Source organism: Theropithecus gelada, chromosome 4 (genome assembly GCF_003255815.1).
Source record: "Theropithecus gelada isolate Dixy chromosome 4, Tgel_1.0, whole genome shotgun sequence".
In the NCBI taxonomy this organism is placed as follows: domain Eukaryota; kingdom Metazoa; phylum Chordata; class Mammalia; order Primates; family Cercopithecidae; genus Theropithecus; species Theropithecus gelada.
In genome coordinates this window covers 155,685,951-155,708,760 of record NC_037671.1, presented here as the reverse complement: position 1 = coordinate 155,708,760, position 22,810 = coordinate 155,685,951, and the positions used below count along the sequence as shown (strand labels likewise).

Below are 22,810 nucleotides of genomic sequence, written 5' to 3'. Positions count from 1 at the left end.
CATATCTGAAGTATTTCTCTTCTGCCATATTAAAACCAATAAATCCATTAAAGTTTTTAAAATGATTTTGCCAAAGTAACTATCTCATCTCATATGCCAAATTCCTTTTACTCTGGAATATATTCGCTTCATTTTGCTGAATTCCTGTAGGAATTTGTAGCTGTGTAATTCCTTTAGCAGTTGCTCATACACAGTCTTATGGCATTTATTCTAATGTCACCTTGAAATTTGACCCGTTTATTAATGTTAACTTTCCATGAGGTTGTCTATGTTAGCGGTCTAGGTTATCGGCTCCTCAGGGACAAGGCTATTGTATTGCCATTCCCCTTCTTCTTTCTCCCCTCCACTTTCCCTCGACTCCATAGTGCTAGCAGAGGGCCTTGTATGTTCTCAGTATTATTGCTAGGACTTGTGAAAAACGTTCTGAGTGCATTTGGGGCTAATTTGAGGACAAGGTCTCTTCTCTGTGTGTGTTTATAGTTGTGCTGGCACTGGTGATCGAAGGAATGCCTCTGAAGAATAAGCAAGCCTGGCATGATTGGCACACTTTCAATCAACAGGTAGTTAAAGTTCTTTTTGAGGCAGTAATCGTGGCTTCAGACTCACATTTATTTGCATTTGACCTTAGTCTAAATCTAGAAAAATCTGTATATGACGGCTCAGGTGAATTTGGTGAGATGAGAAGGAATATCTGAAAAATAGATGATGGAGAATCATTAGTTTTTGGTTTGCTTGGAAATACTCTTCCACAGAAATGTTTAGAATGTTAAATTTGGCATCCTGAAGATTTATTGACAATTTTGTGCATTTCTTGGCTTTCTTTATCTTGAAGGAAGAATTGAAGCTGGTGTGGGGGCAACGGAGAAATTTAGTTTTGAAAGTCTAAGGAGAGCAGGGAAAAAAGGAAGTAACTTTTGTTGCTAGGATCTACTTGTAGGTAGGGAAAGAAGGACAGGAAGAAAGAATGGAAAGAGATCAAGAAATAAGGGGGATAAACAGCCAAATATTAGGGTGGGACTTACTCTGAAACTCATTTTGAAAATTTGGTTATACTTTTGGTTCTTTACCAGAAGGTTTTCAAATGCATGGGGTGGGTGGGGAAACTCCAGTAGAGATGACAGCTTAAGTATTGGAGAAAGATGATGGAAACCGGCCTGAGTGGCTAGAGTAGGAAGAAACAGAACTAAAAAAAAGAATTCTTTTTTTCTGGCGGCACTCTGCGCTTCTTATAATGCTGTACTTAACTTGTTCTCTAGTGTTGTACCAAAAAGTTTATTCAGTGTAATAGAAAGAATCTCTGTTTTGACTGACTGCTTGCTTGCACATGCTTGTTCGCGCTCACGCGCTCTCTTTCTCTTTCCCTTGCGCTCTCTCTCAGCTGGTTGTCTCAGAGGAGGCATTGGAGCTCTCCCTGTCCCTCAATTTGTTCACCATGGAAGTGTCAGGATATAGACGTGACTGATTCTATGAGCTTCTGGAGAAGCAGCCACACCACTTTATAGTCTAAGCACACTTGAGTGATAGCGTGTACGCACACATGTACGCTCTCTTCTCTTAAAAAAGAGAAGTGTATAGTTGTGATATACTTGGCAGAAAGGTTCTTGCGTTGCTAGAGTGGGATCTCATTTCTCTTTAGTCTTTGTTTATTATTCATTATATTTAAATAATAATGGAGTGGCATTCTCTCCAGATCATTTGGAATTATTTGTCATCTGTTTTTGTTTGGCTCTGGAAAAAAATAAGTAAAATAATTTGGGAATCCATTTCATGATTGTAGAAGCAATGCTGCTTCCTAAAGATATTTATGTTTACCTTTGGGCTCTATTATCTGTCTCATTATTTCCTGACCCAGCGCTGGGCCACCTCTGACTTAAGCACTAGGACTGGATTGTGTCAGCACTGTACTTAAGGCGTTTATCCTAATCCAGGCGTCCTTGGATTGCACGGTGCCAGCAAGCAAGGTGGTAACAGTGATCACAGCCCGGGCTGCAGGTGTGAGTTCTGAGGAGATGTATGGTTTACCCAGTGAATTTACTACTGATAAATGTGAGTTGCTGTTTTCCTTGGGATGCTCTGTTGTGGGGCAAGTGGTATTTCTGTTATTTACTGTGTTATTGTCCTCAAATGGAAGGATTGCCTGTGAATTTTGTTTCATAGGGTGCCATTAACCCGTTGATGTATGGTACAGGTTAGGATTTTGGTAGTTGGGTTGGCCAGATTTCCTGGAAGACAGCTTGTATTTTTCTTCCTAAAAGTCATGTGTAACTGTTACAAATTATATTTGAGGGGTTGCAGAAGGAAAAAGTAATAGCGGATTTCTTGTCTTACGCCTCAGTTGTGAGCTTTCCTGGATAGGCACCCTTCACTTTTCCAGGCATTCTGCGTTCCTATTTTCTGCTGTGATTTTAGTACCAACTTGAGCAGTGAAGGAAGAAGATCCCCCCTACCCCAGTCTCGTAAATGTTATACACGGATGAGAGATTATAGTGATGCTTGTATTTTTTTTGTTTTTTACAAAGCCACTATTCCACATCTTTATATGGTATTTACATCTATAGGAAATTGGAAGATCCACAGTGAGAGATGCATTGGGAAGACAAAGATAACAAGAGGAAAGTGTATTTGGCAAAAGTGAGCTCCATTTGAGAAAACACTGAGGGGTAAATTCATTCAGAAACGTGAGCTTATCACCTAATTGATTTCAGCTCATTGCCTGGTTGATTTAACACGTTTATGCAAATGAGAAATACCTGGCAACTATTTTTTTTGCCAGGAGGTTAGGTTTCTGCCTTTGCTTAGGATATTGTAAAAAGCTGCTATTTCAGTCAGTTAGCTCAGTCTAAAATTTCTTTGATTCTCTAATATCTGCACAGTAAAGGGTTAGCTAAGTTATTTTCTTGGGTCCTTTCCAGATCTAAAATTACTATGATTCAGGAGGATTGTATACCCGCCAAATTAATTTTAGCATGTCTTCTAGAGACATTTCTAGTTTCTTCTTGCTTTTCTTAGAATTTGATATCTTTTGAAGCTAGTGACCCAGTAGGCCAATCTTAATCCATGAGAAGCAATCATGCAGGGTGAAGATAGTAAATACCATGCTTCCCACATTTTCTTAATAGGAATCTTAAAAGATGACATGAGATTTCTTACTACAATGGGCCGAAATAATATTTGTTCCAGTAGAGTGCTGTTTGACTTAATGTTACAATAACTTTATTGAATCATGAAGATGATTATCTTGGATAATAGAAAAGTAAGATTATAATGCCTAGAATGGTTTGAAAACTTAGGCATGCTGGATTTTTCTTATCGTTTCTTTCTGCCCAACATATATTAAGTAGAACTTTGTGCAAAAGGGTATGTTTGCTTGCTGTGGTGCATACAGAGATAAGTAAGACAGACTTGTTTGGTAAGGTAGATAAGATGGGTGCATTGGGCCTGAGTGTAGGAAAGTACTATACACGAGAAATCACTGGACTTCTCTCGTGTATAGTACACAGGGTAGGGGACACTGTGGCATCTGGGAGAGAGAAGAACAGCATTGAGCTGAGGTAGGCAGGCAAGTCATAGCCTGGTAACTGGACTCTACAGTGGTGCTTGTGATGATGGGCATTCTACTTAGGTGGCTGCCTTTTGAGAAGAGGCTTGAGGATTGAGCCTGGAGACAGTGGCTTTTACCTCCAGAATGATAGCATTCATCCCGGGCAGAACTGAGCATAAGTCTGGAAAAGGAGAGTCAGGCCAGAGTGTGGAGGACTCTATTCGAGGTGGAAGAATTGCTTTCTGGGTTTGCTTTCCTCACTCAGTGGAGTCACTGAGGTTTCCTGCACAGATGAATGATATGATCAGAACTGGAGTTTAGGAAGATTAGTTGGGTAACAGTGTTCTGGGATTCAAACTAGGATTGACAATTTATGAAACAAATAGTCATAGGGAGAAAAATTTACCTGTTGCTAACTTATTTACTGGTTTTGTTTACTGTAATCAGAGTCTACTGTTTGTAACTATGACTGAAGTTCTTTTGCACAAAGAAGTCATCAAATAGTTTTTTAGAGTACTGTCCACTAAAGCTAACTAAGCACATAAACCTCAGATAAAGTGAGGAATAATCAGTTTAGTATCCTGATTATCATCTTTCTCCATCCAGTCTATTCAGACATGATATTTATTTTGTAATTAATCCTAACTCTCATCATTCCTTCTCTTCGTTTTTTTCCTAAGGCATTCTTAAGCTACTCTTTTAACAGTGTTTTGAAAGTGTTACTTGGTTGGTCTTGGGTGGGTATATCCCAATTTCCCCTACGCCCCCAATTCCTTAAGCAACTAGCTCCATTTTTGTATGATGTTACAGGAAAGTTCTTGTCTCATTTTTGAAAATAATTTGTCCTTAATCCATGTGATAATTGTTTGATTTTCATAGTCTTGGAATTCGAAGTATCTTGGAAAGAAAGTCAAAGTCTCATAGCTAGTAAGTGAAGGAGTTGGAATTGAAATTCAAATCTGCCTGATGCTGAGCTATGTTATATCTCTAAGCTTCAATTTCCTTACTTGTAAAATGGAGTCATTGGTAGTACATTTCTCATAGAGTAGTCATGAGAAATTAAATGAAATGATATACATAGATTGCTTATCATAATACTGTTATCGCTTTGTTTATAAACTACCTTTTAACAGGAATTATAGAAATACAGGGCTTATGAATCCAAAATTAATTCAATTGATAAGGTTATTTTGTGCTTTTTTTAGTTATAATTTTATTTGCAAACTTAACATTTGCAATTACTCGATTTTTTAAAACATTAGGTGCTCTTATATACAATAATGAGTGAAACTTGTGTCCTCAATAGTTTCTTTTAATTCTTCCCTACAGACTGTCATTCTCCATGTTTAGCTCTGTTTTGTGTGAATTTTCACTGCTTTTTCCCCCCTGAAATGCAATAGTCCTGTAGTGTCCTACTGGAAACATTGTTCTCTTTGTTACAGCTAAAGAAGTGCCTTTGTCACTCCTTTGAGACATTCTGCAGATGCCGTTTTGCAGTCCTGAAAAATATGTCCCTGTCCGCCTTGTGCTGTGTTAAATTGTGCATGTATTGTGCTTGATATTTTAATGAAGTCTTAGAGAAAATTTGACAGTAACACTTGTCATATAACAAAGAAAGGCTCTTTCTTGATCTAATGTAGATATGTGTTCCCTGATCCCTTCATAGCTCTGTGTGGTCTGAAAGTAGATGCCCCCTACACTTAGATGTGACCTCAGATGGTTGATGCTTTTTGACTACCTTCATAGGAAACTGTTAAAACAACTTCTGAGCAGGAACTCTTAAGTCTTTTGTTGATGTGTATTGCTTTTTAAAGACCTCTTAATTTACATGATCTTAATAGCGTTTTAAGTGGCAAGTACACTCTCTAATTTGCTAAGTGGCTTTAATCCTTGTATTAAGAACTGAGGGAAAAATCTCCTGGGAAATTGCTGTGATAAAATCCAGGAAATTCCTTTCATTCTTTTAAATCCAGTTAAAATCTAACTTAAAGAAAAGTCCTCTGATGTAACAGTGTCTGAAAGCTTCTCAGAGTGCAGTGATTTCTTGTGTATAGTGCCAAGCTCAAAGAGGAATAGTATGAATGTAGCTCTGTGTTTTTGGTAAATCTATACCACACGGCACAATACCAGTTTATTATAACTTTGCTGGGACTTAGTTATCCTGTTTTATACTGCCCTTAAAACTGTTAAGGAGTACAGAGTAAAGGGTGAAAACTCTACATTTTTAAATTTTAATGGAGTTTATTTAAATTTTTGAAAATTATAACACATGTTCAGTGCAGAAAACTTGGTAACAGAAAAATGCAAATAAAGCAAAATTTCCAGGTACCCACATTTCAGGAATAATTACCGTTACCATTTTGGTTGAACATTTCTAGTCTCTTGTCTGTAAATATGTTCGCATAGGTTAAAACAACAGCATTATCCTTTTTTACTCATTTGTTTTCCCTTTGCAAAATAGGGTGATGCATCGCCACAAATTCTTAAGGTAGTAGGACTTACTTTTGGAAGTGTTAATCTATAGGGCATTCATTCGTTCATTAGATGGACTCGTTTGAAAGTTCACAGTTTGTAGAAAGTGTGTATATTTATTGCCTACAGAAGATGTGTGTCAGAAAGACATAGGCTAGTCATTCTGGATGTTTTCCAGGATCATATAAGTGTAACAAGTCTGTATTATAACTCTTAAGAAGGCTTTGAAGCAAGTAAAGATCTGATCACATAAGCCCTGACCTGTCCTGGAGAGCCGGCTCACTGATTTGCAACAAGAGCTGATTCTGTGCTCGCCTGACTCCTGTCATCTGGGGCGGAGGTACACAGGGGTTCCAGTGTTTGTTTATGTCTGGGCATCAGTTGGGCTTGTTTTATAGAATGACTCCAAGCTCTTGGTTGTGCCATTCCATCTGTGTCTTTTAAAGATAAATACACAATTGGTACCGGACAGATCCTGTTACAGGAAACTTTATGGCAGAAACCAACTCTTTATATGGATGTTCTTTTGTAGCTAAGGGGTATAAGTGAGAGGAAACCCTCCAAGGAGACTCAGATACTGGGGCCAGTCCCTCTCCCCAGAAGAGACAAAGTATCTCTGGCTCCCTTATTACTCTGAGGTCCAATGGGAAGAATATTTACTTATGATATACAGATAATAGAACAGGAAAAACAAGTTTCCTTATCTATTCATAACTGTGCTATTGAATTTATATGTTCCAATATGGTTAACCTGGAATTTTATGGGGACAGTGGGAGGAGATAGACAATGATTGGGAAGCAGGATATGACAGCATTCCAAAATATGGCTGAACTCAAACTGCTTGAACAGAGCTAGTCTAAATCATGAGAGTGAGGTCAACCATAGGAGGAGGAAAGGATCAGGCAGATCATGACAAAGGGAAAGTTAAGTATGGCAGCTAAGTTAATTTTTATGAGTGCTACATTTCACCTTTTTGTTCAGATATATAGTATGTACTATGAACCCTGAATATCGGAGACAGGTCTCAGTCAATTTAGAAATCTTGTTTTGCCAAGGTTGAAAACCTGCACCCATGACACAGCCCCAGGAGGTCCTGACGACATGTGCCTATGGTGGTCAGAGCACAGTTTGGTTTTATACATTTTATTTTATTACTATTTTTGAAACAGGGTCTCACTCTGTCACCCAGGCTAGAGTGATTTCACCATATTGGCCAGGCAGGACTCGAATTCCTGACCTCAGATGATCTGCCTGCCTAGGCGTTTTTTTTGAGACGAAGTCTCGCTCTGTCGCCCAGGCCGGAGTGCAGTGGCGCAATCTCGGCTCACTGCAAGCTCCGCCTCCTGGGTTCATGCCATTCTCCTGCCTCAGCTTCCCGAGTAGCTGGGACTACAGGCGCCTGTCACCATGCCCGGCTAAGTTTTTGTATTTTTAGTAGAGATGGGTTTCACCGTGTTAGCCAGGATGGTCTCAATCTCCTGACCTCGTGATCTGCCCGCCTTGGCCTCCCAAAGTGCTGGGATAGCAGGTGTGAGCCACCATGCCCGGCCGGCCTGTTTTACATATTTTAGAGAGACATAAGACATCAGTCAACATATGTAAGATGAATATAGGTTCTATCTGGAAAGGTGGGGCGGGACAACTTGAAGCAAAGGTGGGACAACTCAGTGGGGAGGGGGATTCCTGGTCATAGGTAGATAAGAGACAAATGATTGCATTCTTTTGAGTTTCTGATTATCCTCTCCAAAGGAGGCAATCGGATATGCATTTATCTCAGGGAGCAGATTGGTGACTTTAAAAAGAATGGGAGTCAGGTTTGCCCTAAGCAATTCCCAGCTTGACTTTTCCTTTTGGCTTAGTGATTTGGGGGCCCCAAGATTTATGTTTTTCACAGTACGTATACTTTTCTATATATTTAAGTATAATATATAAACATGTGTATCCTTTCAGTGAGTGTAGTCATAGATATGTCCTTGTCCGTCATGCTTCAGCTTTTATAGGTACAACTGCAGACACAGTCCTTTTGTTGCCTGGGGCAGACCATGCAAAGTCCAGTTGACCTGTTGCACCTGGAGGCCGTCTTTTCTCATAGAATGCAGTCTGCAGGGGCTGTTCATTCCTCTGGTTCCATTTCTATCCAGTCCGTGTGTCAGTGGTGAGTCCCAGCGTTAGGTTTTCCCCAGGACATACTCTGCCCTGCCCTCTCCTGTTCCACAGCCATATCCCAGTTCTATACATCATTAGTTGTATGGCTCGTGGGTAGATGATCAGGTAAGTGATTTTCTGGGTCTCAGCTTGTCCTTGAAGTGTGATTCCTGATCAGATCTAACTGCCCCTGGTTCCTTCACGCACTGTGTTACAGCTCAGGGTCATCTTGGAAAAGGGGCTACATTACTGTTAGCCCATTTTAGTCTTTCACATTCTTGGCATCCTGCTTACCCCGCCAGTGGATTTTGCTGGAGTGGTAGAGACTCCCTGCTGGGTTGGTTTGCCATCTACTAGATGTGTCTTTCACAGCCTTGTGATTTGTGAATGTGTGTACCATAAACTCACAAATAACTTTATGATGTTTTTCCCAACCCCAAGTTTTATTCCCGGTATACTGTGGCTTAAAATCGGTAACAGAGCTATTGTTAGGTTTGGTCATATACTGCCTATTTTTAACCATATACCTGGAAGCTTGGGTTGGTTTTTAAAAATTTTTCATCCAAGCCAAGGGTAACCCTGATGGTGGCAGGTAGGCCAGTATATTTTTAAAAAATTAACACTGGGGCAACCTACTCTGCTTTACCTTTTCTATAACCAAATAGACAGGAATGAAAGATTCTCCCCAGGCCCTGGAAGCTTAAGGGAATGAATAACTCCTCCCTCCTCAGGCCCAGTCCCAAGGAGCAAGGTCACTTGCGCCAGCAGCCAGCGTGCGTCAGCAAGATAGCAGAAGCAGGAAGAGAGCTGGCCGGAAGACACATACCCCCTGAAGACGGAGAGGGAGGCCGTCTGGGTACTACGTAGCAGTTATGTCAGACTGAGACACTTCCTGTTTTCAGGAGACTATAAAACCCCTGCCCCGTCCTCTTTGGTGCTGACGCCATTTTAAGCCTCAGCCCGCCTGCACCCAGGCGCTCATTAAAACAGCGTGTTGCTACACACCGTCTTGTGGTGTTTGTTGGCGGGCTCTCAGGGTTTGAACCCATACAAGAGCCTTGCAGAGGCAATTACAAGTATCTGTGTTTCAGAAATATATGCTGGGTTTCCCAGAAGATTACCTAATTTCCCTGGGCCGAGGAAGCCTCATTTCGTATTTCTTTTATCTATAGCTACTAGATGTCATTTCTGGATCCAGTAATGATCTTGTATTTCTCTCTGTGCGGTAACACCTGGTGGTATATATACCTTTTTGGGGTATTATAAAGGTGACTGGGATCAAATATTTAATTGTAATAGTGAATTTTGTTGTTGCCAATTAAATTCATTATGCTTACCACTATAATAACACAAAGATTGAGAATACAGATTTAAGGAACTATCTTTGGTATTTGTTTTTCCTTATTATAAAATAAATTGGTGCCCAGTCTTACTGTGTGCCCAGCTAGGGATTCAAAGGTGAGTAAGAAGACTGAGCTGCTGAGTTCACAGTAAGACAGACTGATACTGAGAATTCAAATTGGGGCGAGGTGCCGCGACTCATGCCTGTAATCCCAGCACTTTGGGAGGCTGGAGGCTGAAGCGGGTGGATCAAGAGGTCAAGACCATCCTGGCCAACATGGTGAAGCCCCGTCTCTACTAAAAATACAAAAATTAGCTGGGTGTGGTGGCCTTGTAGTCCCAGCTACTTGGGAGGCAGGAGAATCGCTTGAACCCAGGAGGCGTAGGTTGCAGTGAGCTGTGAGATGGCGCCACTGCATTCCAGCCTGGCGACTGAGTGAGACTCTGTCTCAAAAAAAAAAAAAAGAAGAATTTGAAGTGGTAATTTCAGTAGTAGAAATACATGCAGAGAAAGGACAACAAAGTGAGTCCCCATAGAAAGAGAGGAAAGGATGAGGAATGATGGCTATACTGAGTTCATTTTTTGTTTGTTTTACTGGGATTTGGTTTGTAGCTGTACACCACTTAATGAATTAGGTACAATTATTGATTAACTCATAAAATGTTCCATTGACTACCGACTGCAAGCCTAAGTTATTAGGGTGTGGGGGGTATGGATGTAAGACTGCTGACTTTCCCCTGGGGATCCGATTGCTTGAGTGGCAGCCAGTCAACAGCAATTTAGTGGGAAAGAGAAGGATGCTGGTGATAGGAATTTGACCAGCAAAACTGTGGATACATAAATTTTTCATACTGAACCATTTTGCTTAATATTTAACAGAATCTTACCACATATCAAATATGTGAGAGTGTGAATCCTTTTGCAAATCACCCTCTTAATAATTACTCAAGAAACGTGTTGAGTCAATGAATGTATCTTTTGTGTAAGAATAGATTTTTATAAATTGGTATTAACATTTGTATTATTTGCTACTGGCTGTCCTTCCATAGAAAGATTTTCTTTCTTTTCTTCCCCCCCCCCCAATTGAAACTTCCAGGAAGTATCACTCTCCTAGGATTTCTGTCCAAGTAGTTTTCTGAAGCCAATGGGTGGGTGTATGTTTAGATCCAAGAGAAACAAATTATAACCATGGATGTGAACTTTTCACAGTCTTCTCAAAATAAAAGCTTGAAAAAATATTTTTTTATACTTTTCTTCTGCAAAGACCAAATCTCTTTCTGAAGAGGAATAAAGCAAAGACAACATGTTAAACATATATGCATCTTCATGTTGTTGACCCCTTCCCTAATAATTAGCAGAACACCTCAAAATGTTTATTGAGTATTTTTGGCCATGATTTTAAATTTTAAAAACCAGTACAAAGATGTAGCTATATCAAGTCCAACAGAGCTTAAAGGTAAAAAAATAAAAAAAGTAGATACGTAGTGGAGTTCAAATAATGTTGGATATTGCTGTTTTAACGAATGCGTTTTGAGTGTCAAGAAACAAAATACTGCAGGATTAGATTTATGAGGGTAAGCCAAGTAAAATGTGGATGCCGAGTAGTAAGAGCTTTCTACTGTATCAAACATGAATTTGACATGTTTAAAGCCTCTTAAATTTATTAAATAAGAATATGATTGGGAAAGGGTGAAGGCTCTGTAAACTGTAAAGCCCCTGTAAATATCTCCTTGGTTTACCACACTGATTGGTTTCTTAAGCTACTTGCCTCCCATATGACTACCATTGTGTTTTGTTTGTGTGGAAGAGGACATAGCTGTGGGGGTACACATTACTAACCTGGTAGATGGGGGCAGTGGAAATCAGGGTAGAAAAGGAGTATGACAGCCACAAAACTGACATATTTTAACTTCAAAACTACTGGTGTTTCCAAGTCATGGACTTAAACCAAGATTGTATTGTTTGGTAGGTGGTTCATGCCTGTAATCTCAGCACTTTGGGAGGCTGAGGCTGGCGGATCACGAGGTCATGAGATTGAGACTATCCTGGCTAACATGGTGAAACTCTGTCTCTACTAAAAATACAAAAAAAATTAGCCGAGTGTGGTGGCAGGCACCTGTAGTCCCAGCTACTTGGGGGGCTGAGGCAGGAGAATCTCTTGAACCCGGGAGGCGGAGGTTGCAGTGAGCCAAAATCCTGCCACTGCACTCCAGCCTGGGTGACAGAGTGAGACTCCATCTCAAAACAAAACAAAACAAAACGAAAACGAAAACAACCTGTATAATTAATAAAGTTATAGGCACCTTTAGGACATTTAATTATATGTCCTCAGTATAGTATACCAACCATACTCATTTGTATTATTATGAGATCTTTGTCTAGACTTTTACAGACATTCACTCTTGCACTAAACAGAACACTTCAGTTTTGCCGTTTAGGGCTATCTCTTTATTTTACCATCAAAGTTAATTCTGTATATCACAATTTGCTGCTTCATACCATCTCTCTTTTCCTATATTTTTATCTTTAAAGTAGGTTTCTTGTACATAGACTAGAATTGATTCTTCCTTTTTAAACCAGTCTGACAATCTCTGCCTTTTAATTTGTATCTTGAGACGATTTACATTTAATTATTGATATATTTGGCTACCATCCTGCTATGTGTTATGTATTTCTCCCATCTAGTCTTCGTTTCTTTTTCTCTTTTACAGCCTTCCTCTAGATATGTTTTTCTCTGACTTCATTTTGTCTTTCCACTATTGGCTTTTTTTTTTTTTTTTGAGACAGAGTCTTGCTTTGTTGCCCAGGCTGGAGTGCAGTGGTGCGATCTCAGCTCACTGCAACCTCTGCCTCCCGGGTTCCAGCGATTCTCTTGCCTCAGCCTCCTGAGTAGCTGGACCTGCAGTCATACACCACCACACTCAGCCAATTTTTGTATTTTCAGTTGAGGCAGGGTTTCGCCATTTTAGCCGGGCTGGTCTCAAACTCCTGACCTCAGGTGATCGGCCTGTCTTGGCCTCCCAAAATGCAGGGATTACAGGTGTGAGCCACTGCGCCCGGTCAATCCACTATTGTCTTTTATTAGTTATATGTCTTTTTGTGGTTGTTACCCAGTCTAAATTGAACTCATTAACTTCCCTCCAGAAGAGCCTAGTCCTTCCTTGTTAACTATTTCAGTGAATGGCTTTACTGTCCCATTTCTCGTTGTTCTTTCTTTAGCTTTCCCTTGCTCTCTTAATTCCCGAATGTCTTTGGCCATGTGTCTTCTTACCATTCTACTAATTGAATATTTCTTGAATTTGTCCACTTCGTTCCACGGACACTTGCCCTATTCAGATACTGTAACTTGCATAAAGATGAGCTCACTCAGGGCCTAGTTTTAATTTTGATAACCAAAGAAACACAGATCCCAACATTGACAAAGAATTGACAAACTATTTAAGTTTTTAGTCTCTAAAGAAGCAAAAGAAAAGGTTTTGTTATAACAGCAAAACTTAAGAAAAATTCTCTTCATCAACTAACCTTTTTTGATTCTTCATTACAGTATAGAGCAGACCCCAAACACTCTCCCTTAAACCAGTTTCTTGCCCACCAAATATCAACTCTCTCACAGTTCTTTTAGCAGCTGTTATTTTCTTTTTTCTACTCAGCCCATTCCATAATATGTCAGTCAAGCTGTGTTCAAAATTGAAATTATAAAGGCATACTTCTCTTTGAGAGAGAGAGAGCAGAGGCTATGACTACCTATTTGTCAACCTTATATTTTATTTTAAACATTATACAGCCTTGTGGAGCTTGTAACCTGATAGGGGAGAAAGGCAAGTAGAGAGTCAGTTGGGGAGAATAGAGGTTGTTCAAAAGAGTATGTATTAGGTGTGTGTACCTAAGGCATTTATCGCATGTGTGTCCATAATTGTCTGGCACTTAATGGGCTATCAATAGTTGTTTGCTGAATGAGTGAATGATCAATGAATGATCTGATATTGGGCTTCCTGTCCTTCATTCTTTTTTGTTTTTGAGATGGAGTCTCACTGTCTCACAGGCTGGAGTGCAGTGGCATGATCTTGGCTCACTGCAACCTCTGCCTCCTGGATTCAAGCAGTTCTCCCACCTCAGCCTCCTGAGTAGCTGGGACTACAGGCATGCACCACCATGCCCAACTTATTTTTGTGTTTTTAGTAGAGATGGGGTTTCACCATGTTGGCTAGGCTAGTCTCGAACTCCTGACCTTAGGTGATCCTCCTGCCTCGGCCTCCCAAACTGCTGAGATTACAGGCATGAGTCACCCTGCCCAGCCTCCTTTCCTTCATTCTTAGCACTTATCTTGCCTGTTGATTAGTTTGCCACTGAGATTTCCCTCCAAATATTTTTTCATTAGACACATGGAGGTGACTATACCTTCTTAAGAAGGTAGACTTGGTCTACCACATTTAGTTCTTACAGCACCTTGATGCTATTCTTGTTATGCAGACTTTTATATATTTCTAGCCCCTTCGGATGCCCTGCCGTAGTCTCCCCCGCCACCCCTCAGGAAAGCCTGGCTTTAGGGTGCTTTTTCTGTATTTTTGTATTACTAAAACTTTTCAGGAATAGTCACTTGTTTGGAAACAAGTTTTAAGATTAATACTAGTAACAAATGATAGGATCAGGGTTAATCTCTCATACCTCTGGGGTGCCCCCTAAATTATCATCTTTACTCTTGATTTCTGTAATCTTCTGTAAGAACTTAGGTGTCACATCACTTCAAACTCAGTGTACTTGAAAGTTCCAGAATCTTACAGTCTTCTAGTCTTCTCGCCTTGAATCTTGGCATTATTTTTTAGTTATTCTTTATCTGCTATTTAAACTTCAACTCCTGTGGATTATTTTCTCTTAAATATGTTTAATACCTACTCTTTTTTTTTGTTGTTGTTATTTTGGCTGGTACTTCCACCTGAGCCTATTTTTATTTATTTATTTTTGAGACAGGGTCTTCCTCTGTCACTCAAGCTGGAGTGCAGTAGCCCAGTCAGGGCTCACTGCAGCCTCCACCCCCTGGGTGCGAGCAACTTTTCCACCTCAGCCTCCTGAGTAGCTGGGACCACAGGCATGCACCACCAACACTCAGCTAATTTTTAAATATTTTGTAGAGATGGGGATCTCACCATGTTGCCCAGGCTGGTGTTGAACCCCTGGGCTCAAGCAGTCCTCCTGCTTAGGGCTCCCAGAGTATTAGGATTATAGGTGTGAGCCACTGCACCTAGCCCACCTGAGCCTATTTACCTTTCTGTCTGCATTCTTCTGTTTCTGCTAACTACTCTTCCCAATTTTAGGCTCCCAAGTTTATCTTCTCAGAACAACATTCATTCATTCATTCATTCATTCGACAGAGTCTTGCTCTGTTGTCCAGGCTAGAGTTCCATGGCATGATCTCGGCTTACTGCAACCTCTGCCTCCTGGGTTCAAGTGATTCTCCTGCCTCAGCCTCCTGAGTAGCTGGGACTACAGGTGGACGCCATCACACCTGGCTAATTTTTGTATTTTTAGTAGAGATGAGGTTTCACCCTGTTGGGCAGCCTGGTCTTGAACTCCAGCAATCAAGTGATCCATCTTCCTCAGCCTCCCAAAGTGCTGGGATTACAGTCATGAGCCACCATGCCTGACCCTCAGAACAATATTTAGTGTTCATCCTGCTTGGCCACAGTAGGCCCCGGAGATTGGAACCCATGTATACTGCTGGTGGGAATGTAAGAGCAGTCATGTTGGAAAGTAGTCTGGTGTGTCCCCAAAAACTTAACATAATCATTTGATCCAGCAGTTCTGCCTCTAAGTATATGCTCAACAGAAATGAAAACATGACCACACAATAAATTATACACGGATTTTCATAGCAGCTATTCATACTGACCAAAAGGCAGACACAACCCAAATATCCATCAGTTGATGAACGGATAAACACCCTGTGATGCAGCCATAGTATTTAATATTATTGGGGCATACAAATGAAGGAAGTACTGATATATTATAACATGTATGACCCTTGAAAACATAAGTGAAAGAAACCAGACACAAAAGGCCACATATAAGAATCCATTTATGTAAAATGTCCACGATCAGGACATTTACAGAAACAGAAAGTAGATTAGTGATTGCTGGGGATAATGTGGTGTGACAGCTGGAGTATGAGGTTTCTTTTTTCCTTAATGAGATCAAAATCATATAACATAAATTTATTATTTTACCCATTTTAAAATATACAGTTCAGCGGTTTTTATTACATTTGAAATGTTCAACCATTACTACTATCTCAGAACGTTTTTATCTTCTCCAGAAAAAAATCCTGTACCTCTTAAGTAGTCACTTCCCACTCCTCACTTTCCCTAGAAGCTTCTGAATCTGCTACACCATTTTACATTCCTGCCAGCAATGGGTAAGGATTCGAATTCTCCAAATCCTTACCAACACTTCTTTTTTATTTTTTAAACATTGCTATCCTAGTGGGTTTGAAGCGGTATCTGAATGTGATTTTGATTTCCATTTTCTAATGACTAATGATATTTAATATCTTTTCATGTTATGATTGGCCATTTGTATATCTTCCTTGGAGAAATGTTACTCCTAGTTTATTGAGTATTTTTACTGTGAAAAGGTTGCTGGCTTTTGTCAAATGCTTTTTCTGTGTCTATTGAGGTGATCATGTGGGTTTCCCTGCTTCATCTCTATTAATATGGTTTATCGATTAATTTTCTTTTGTTGCACTACTCTTGTATTTCTGGAATAAATCCCACTTGGCCACGATATAAGATCCTTTAATATCCTGCTGGATTTGGTTTGCCAGTGTTTTGCCAAGGATTTTTGCCTGTATGTTAATAGGGGTGTTGGTCTTTAGTTTTCTTTTCTTGTGGTGGTTTTGTTTGGCTTTTGTATCAGGCCCCATAGAATGGGTTAGGAAGGGTTTCTTTTTTGGGTGATAAATGTGGTCTAAAATTGTTTGTGGTGTTGGTTGTACAACTCTGTGACTATACTCAAAACCATTTAATCGTACACCTAAAATGGGTGCTTGTATATCTCCAAGCTGCTACCAATCTCCATGCTGCTACCAAAAAAGCAAAACAAAAGAAAAACATCTGCAAGGAGCTTCTCACCTATATTCTTTAGGTTCTTTTTCTGTTCTTTAAAGCCCTCAGCAGTCTTTCTGGCTGTCATATTTCAGCATTACCTCTGATTTATCTTTGTATATAATTCTGATCCAGTGACAGTGGTCATTTTGCTGCCCGGCTCACCAACTCTTACTCCCCAATGACACAGGATTCTTTTCCTGGTCACTTTGCAAGCCAGGGACCTTCAACTTGTGATGTCCCATCTGGACCTCACTTGGTCATGCTACCTGCTGTAGGAGATGTCCCTTTCACTTGGCCCTTCCAGGTTGAATCTAGCTTATGCACTGGTTCCCGAGGTCTTGTCCCACACACTGGTTCTTGAGTTCTTGTCCTGTACCCAAGAAGAAGGAGGTACACTGACAGTCGAAGAGTGAGCAAGGCAGGGAGTTTTACTGAGTGAGGAAAATAGCTTTCAGTGGAGAGGAGATGCTGGGTGGTGTTACTACTTGAAGGTGGAAAGCCCCCCCAAATGCGACTGAGTGTGGGGCTTTTATGGGCTCAGAGTGGGGTAGAGGCCGGTCATAGGTAGGATTGGAAAAGACTACATTCAGTTGGTTAAAAAGCATTATTCAGAAAGAATCAGCTGGGAAAGGGTGGGCAAACAGGAACAGAAGATCTCACTCTGGGTTGTGCGTTTCATTCAGGACTAGCAGTCCTGGTCTTTCAGCTTTCAGGCTGGTTTTTTTGGCTTGAAGGTGAGGGTTCACTGGGGACCTGCCCCTGTCTGTCTACTAGGCATTTGGCTGCCTCCTGTCACTATCACCAAGATCTTTGAGGGCATGTTGTCCAGTCTGCATCTTCACCCTGCCTTAGGACTGTTCCCATCTCTTTTGAATGTTCCTGTCCCTTTTTCCTACCAATGGCAATTCAGTCTCCCTTTCAGAATTTTATTCGAGTTTCTTCTATTCACCTTCTAACCAATAGTAATCTCTTGGTCCCAAGCCCCTAAATCTGGTGATTATGTTGTTTCAGTTAAAAAATAGAAAGGTTAAGTATGATCTAGAATGTATGTGTTTTCTTAAGGAGACAGTGGGACAGAATATTTGAAACCAGAACTGTTCTGGGAAACTTGGTGTATGTGTTGGTAGTCCTTTAGGCATCTTTTTAAAAAATGCATTTACAGTTACCTCAAGTTTATAGAGATACCTTTTCATTTGGACTTCTCTGATCTCCCCAAATACAGTCATGTGATACATAACAACATTTTGGTCAACAACAGACCACATACAGGACGGAGGTCCCATAAGATTATAGTGGAGGTGAAGAATTCATATTATCTGGTGACACTGTTCCCATGGTAATGTCATAGCACAATGCATTACTCTCCTATGTTTGTGGTGATGTTGGTGTTAACAGACCTACTGTACAGCCAATCTTACAAAGATCTAGCACATACAATTAGGTACAGTACATAATACTTGATAATGATAGATGATTATTTTACTGGTTTATGTATTTACTATACTTTTTATCATTATTTTAGAATATACTTGTTCCACTTACAAAAAACAAACTTTAACTGTGAAATAGATTCAGGCATGTCCTTCAGGAGGTGTTTGAGAAGAAGGCATTGTTATCATGGGAGACGATAGCTCCATGTTATTGCCCCTGCCGACCTTCTAGTAGCACCAGATATGGAGGTAGAAGACAGTGATAGTGATGATTCTGACCCTGAAGGGACCTATGCTAGTATGTGTGTTTTTATCTTAGTTTTTAACAAAAAAGTTTAAAAATAGAAAAAAGCTTATAGAATAGGGATTTAACAAAATAATATTTTTGGAAAGCTGTACAATATATTTGCATTTTAAGCTAAGTGTTACGAGAGTAAAAAAAGCTTTAAAAATGCAAGTTTATAAAGTAAAAAGACAGTAAGCTAAGGTTAATTCATCGAATAAAAATATTTAAAAAAATTTAATGTGGCCTAAGTGTACAGTGTTTATAAAGTCTATAGTCAGGCTGGACATGGTATCCCATGCCAGTAATCCCTGCACTTTGAGAGGTCTAGGCAGGAGGATTGCTTGAGCCCAGAAACTTGAGACCAGTCTGCAAAACATGGTGCAATCCCATCTCTACAAAAAAATAAAAAAATCAGCAGAGCAGGTGGTGTGTGCCTGTAGTCCCAGCTACTTGGGAGGTTGAGGTGGGAGGATCACTGGAGCCTGGGAGGTTGAGGCAGAGAGCCATGATCACACCACTGCACTGCAGCCTGGGTGAACTTTCAGGTGAACTCAAGACTGTCTCAAAAAAAAAAAAGTAGTGTACAAGTGTATAGTAACATGCCGTACCAGTTTGTAGCCTAGAAGTAATAGACTATGCCATCTAGCCTCGATGTGTAGTAGGCTATGCCATGTACGTTGTAAGTACATTCTATGATGCTTGCATAAGGATGAAATCACCTTAAGGATACATTTCTCAAAAACATGATCCTCGTTGACACATTACTGTAGTTCTTCGTGTTCGAAGAAAGGCATATACTGATATATCTAGCCAGTAACATTAAATGCCAGGCAAGCCTCTGTTGATACATATATATGTATTTGGAAGGTAGAAACATCTGCAAATTTCATTTGCTGTTCCTGGTTTCTCTTATGAAATCTTTTTGAGAACTTTATGGTACTAGAGTGGAAACAGTTGAATAAAGTCCTAATGATGATAGTAAAGTCTTGTGGGCAAATGTGAGACACTGGAAGGTGAGGCTGTTTACCTAAAGGCTGCTTTTTGTAGTTCAGGCTATATAAGCATCATGGTGTGATGTCAAGAATGTATCTCACATAAACTAGAATTGGATTTACACATGATTGTTAGGCGGTTGAGTCAGAATCAAATTCAGGTTTGTCGAACTCCAGGACTGTTGATTAACCACTGTATGATGTTTGCATTTTATGCTTATTAAGGGAAGTTATGTAATTTCTCCGAGCCTCATTTTCTTTGACTACAGAATGAACTTGATAATATGTGCCTTACAGAGATATTTTGAAGCATAAATATGTTTGTAAAGCATTTAGCAGAAAGTTTTCTTACCAGGTAGGTAGGTCTTTTATTATTAGTAAAATATTTTCTTCAAGACAGTGATTCCAACAAAAAATGATTTTTGAAAGCAAGTCTGAAACTTCTGCAGAGAACGTTGCATATTTCTTGGAATATTGAGTGCTTTACGTTTTTACACAAAGTTTTCAGTGTTCCGTTTCTCTAGAATTTAGATAATGTTCCAAATAAGTCGTTTGTTGGTCATTACTTTATTTCCCCCTATTGTTTTTTTGTTTGTTATTCTGAATGAATTGTTGTCAAAAAGGTAATAGAATTATACCCTCTCTGTCATTAACTTCCCTTCCGAAGACTTGGAGAATATCTGACACTTGTGGTTAATTGCAACTGTTATATAGTTAAGCCTTAGGTTTTGAAGTTTATGGAATGAGGTTTGGAAAGGCGGATTTTTTTGTTGTTGTTGTTGTTGGAAGCCACAATAGAAATAAACTGGAGAAGTGGTTATTGGTTTTCGTCTTGGCTGCAGAAGAAGTATTTGTTGGTGTTGCTATAGAAACATAGTCAAAACTACAGTATTGAAAGCATCACAAAATAGAGCATTGATTTGATTACTTAAATTGTGTTTCTTGTGTCGGAGTTATTCCTAATTGACTTAAAAATGCCTTTGATTTTTTTTTTTTTATTCTTAGCTGTCATAAATATCCAGATATAAGTTTAAATGAAATAAAGCTCAAAATAAATCAGTGTTCTGAATATGAATGCTAATCATCTAAACTTTTAAAATCACTATTATTCCTTAGTAGTTTGAAAAAATAATTATGTTATAATAAATTCAAATTTCCTGCTGGTGATGGTGATAAGTTATAATTTTAAAAATGTATAGCTTTATATATTTTAGCATAATTTTGGTTCAGTTGGGGATTTTGCATAATGAAAACCACATATGCTTTTTATCTTCAAATTTTATTTGTATTTTCTTTTACCAATTTAAATGGACATGCTATTTTAGCTTTTTAATAAAGCTACAATTTGGATCAGTAGAAGACAGTTCCACTAAACAGTTTGTAGGGGAAAATAGCTCTGCTTCTGGCTTTTATAGACTCTCTTGCTCAAAGGAAGAACTGCTATTGAGTCAGTTACAACTTCAGTGGAAGATGTCTTGCAGCTGTGCCTTTTTGGTTTTGTTCCAGAGATAGTATTTGTGTGCACTGTCAGAATGTCCTAAAGGCCCACCCTGGAAAGGATTCAACCCTATAAAAGGAGTTTTGTTTTATAACCTTTCACATATTCTTATGGAGTTCTGGTGGTGATGGTGGTCTTCATTATCTTGTCTTTTAAACTGGCATTTTATTGAGACACAGGCTTCACAGTTTGAGAATAGGAGCTACAGTTGTAGGTATTGTATCTAATGAAATAAATTTAGTCAAGCCCTTGGCACACACTATGATGAAAACAAAATACCCTTCCCCAAACTTTGCAATTTCAGTGAATTATTTTTAACAACTTTTCTGCCTCTGTACTGATAAGGAGATTGGCACTCATTTGATTATTCTCCTGGGTAACTTACTTAATAGATATTGATTTACAAATCAAGTTACTATATAAGAAGAGTTTCAAACACCAATTACTTCTCATATTGAAAATTGTTCGGCCTAAACTGTTTTAAGCCATATGTTTATATAAATGCTAGGAGAATTATCATTGAATATATTCTGGGTGATTGACCATATTTTCTCCAAAATTTCCCCCTTTCTCCTTAGTTTTTTTCCTTTACATTGTTAAAATTACAGCAAATTTAGTTTAAAGATTTTAATGGTTTTTTATTTGCCATTCAAGACTGGAGCAACACCTCATTCTATAAAATAGAACGAATGTCCGATAAGCTGAACAGAGGAAGTTGCTTTTATAGACAGAAAAGAGCTGAGGGAAGCAGAAACAGAGAACAAATGCATGTTGGTTGTTTCAAAGTGACTTTTCTTATAGCGTTAAAACAGAGGGGACTTCGTTATGCCTTCTCCTTTGGATTGGTTGTTGTGAATTTCTTTCTTCCTTTTTAAAAAACTGCCCCGTTTCAGAGTTTAGTTTGATTACCTGGCTCCATTCTGGTGTGATATGGTCTGCTGGAGCCTAGTGCAGGAGGCTAGTCCAAAACAATGGCCTCCTGTAAATTTTATTTAACAAAATGCTCCAAAGTTGTTAGCTTCCTTAAACCCCTTCCTCTCCGAGCCCATGTCTATCTCCCATTACTGTTCTCTTTGGCCTGTGGGGTCAGGATGTTCCTCCTGCTATTGAAGGTTAAACTCTTCTCTGTGGTTTTGATCCTTTTCCTCCATCTTTTTTGAACTACATGCCATTCATTTTCCTTTGTTTCTCCTTTGTGTCTTGAACCTCTCTTCTGTATCTCTCCCACTGAAAGACTGCACCAAACAAAAACAGCCTAAACGTACATCTCCCCTCAATCTTAGACTCTTTGTAGTTATTACTTGACCTTTTCTCATTGCTAAACTTCAGATATTAATTTTCACTTATCTCTTTCCCTCCCCTCTTCTGATATTTTATCTGTAGCCATTAGCTTTTTCTTCTCCTAGCCACTGAACTTGCTCTTTGAGGTTAGCAGCAATCTTGTGACCCTTTTAACCCTTATTGTTCCCTGAAGCAATCTGCCCTTGCCCCTGTTGACCATGCCTCCCTGTTAGACTCTTCTTTCTTGTCAGTACTTTCTTGGTTTTCTTTCTCTTAGTGCCTTTTAGCCTTCTTGATAGGTTCTTTGGTCTCTCTGCCTGGGGATTTTTGGTGAGCATTTATCCTACTGTTTGCTTTCTCTACAGTTTCATCTACCTCTGATAATGCTGATTGGCTGAGCAATTCCACATCTCAGTCTGGAAACCCAGGCTCTGTCATTCAGACACACACCTTCAACCATATTTGGATTTCCACCTGTATGTCACACATTTTCAGCCCAGATGCATTCAAAGTGGAAGCTTTTGCTTCCTTTCTTTCTGATTTTTACTTTGTTTGGAAGTCTCTTTCTAACTTCATGGTACCACCATCTAACCGTTGACTCTCAGGAACCTGGGAGCTTTATTTTTTGTTACTCCCACCATCCAGTTAATTATCAAGTCCCATTCATTTTACCCATTAAATATTTATTGACACCATCTCTTCATTTGCATTCTTATTGCTTC

The 22,810-nt window shown here is 39.4% G+C and overlaps 1 protein-coding gene across 17 annotated transcripts in view; it reads left to right on the top strand.

Annotated features, from left to right (window-relative positions):
* The window catches only part of EPB41L2 (erythrocyte membrane protein band 4.1 like 2), a 226,920-nt gene that overhangs the window by 62,274 nt on the left and 141,836 nt on the right, over positions 1-22,810 (top strand). Inside the window, exon 1 of one of the 17 annotated variants that reach the window (XM_025381563.1) lies at positions 1,899-2,046. The exons of the other annotated variants lie outside the window; for them this stretch is intronic. The gene's annotated coding sequence lies outside the window, so the exon portion shown is untranslated. Of the gene's footprint in view, positions 1-1,898; positions 2,047-22,810 lie in introns of those variants that run through there. 17 annotated transcript variants of the gene reach the window in all.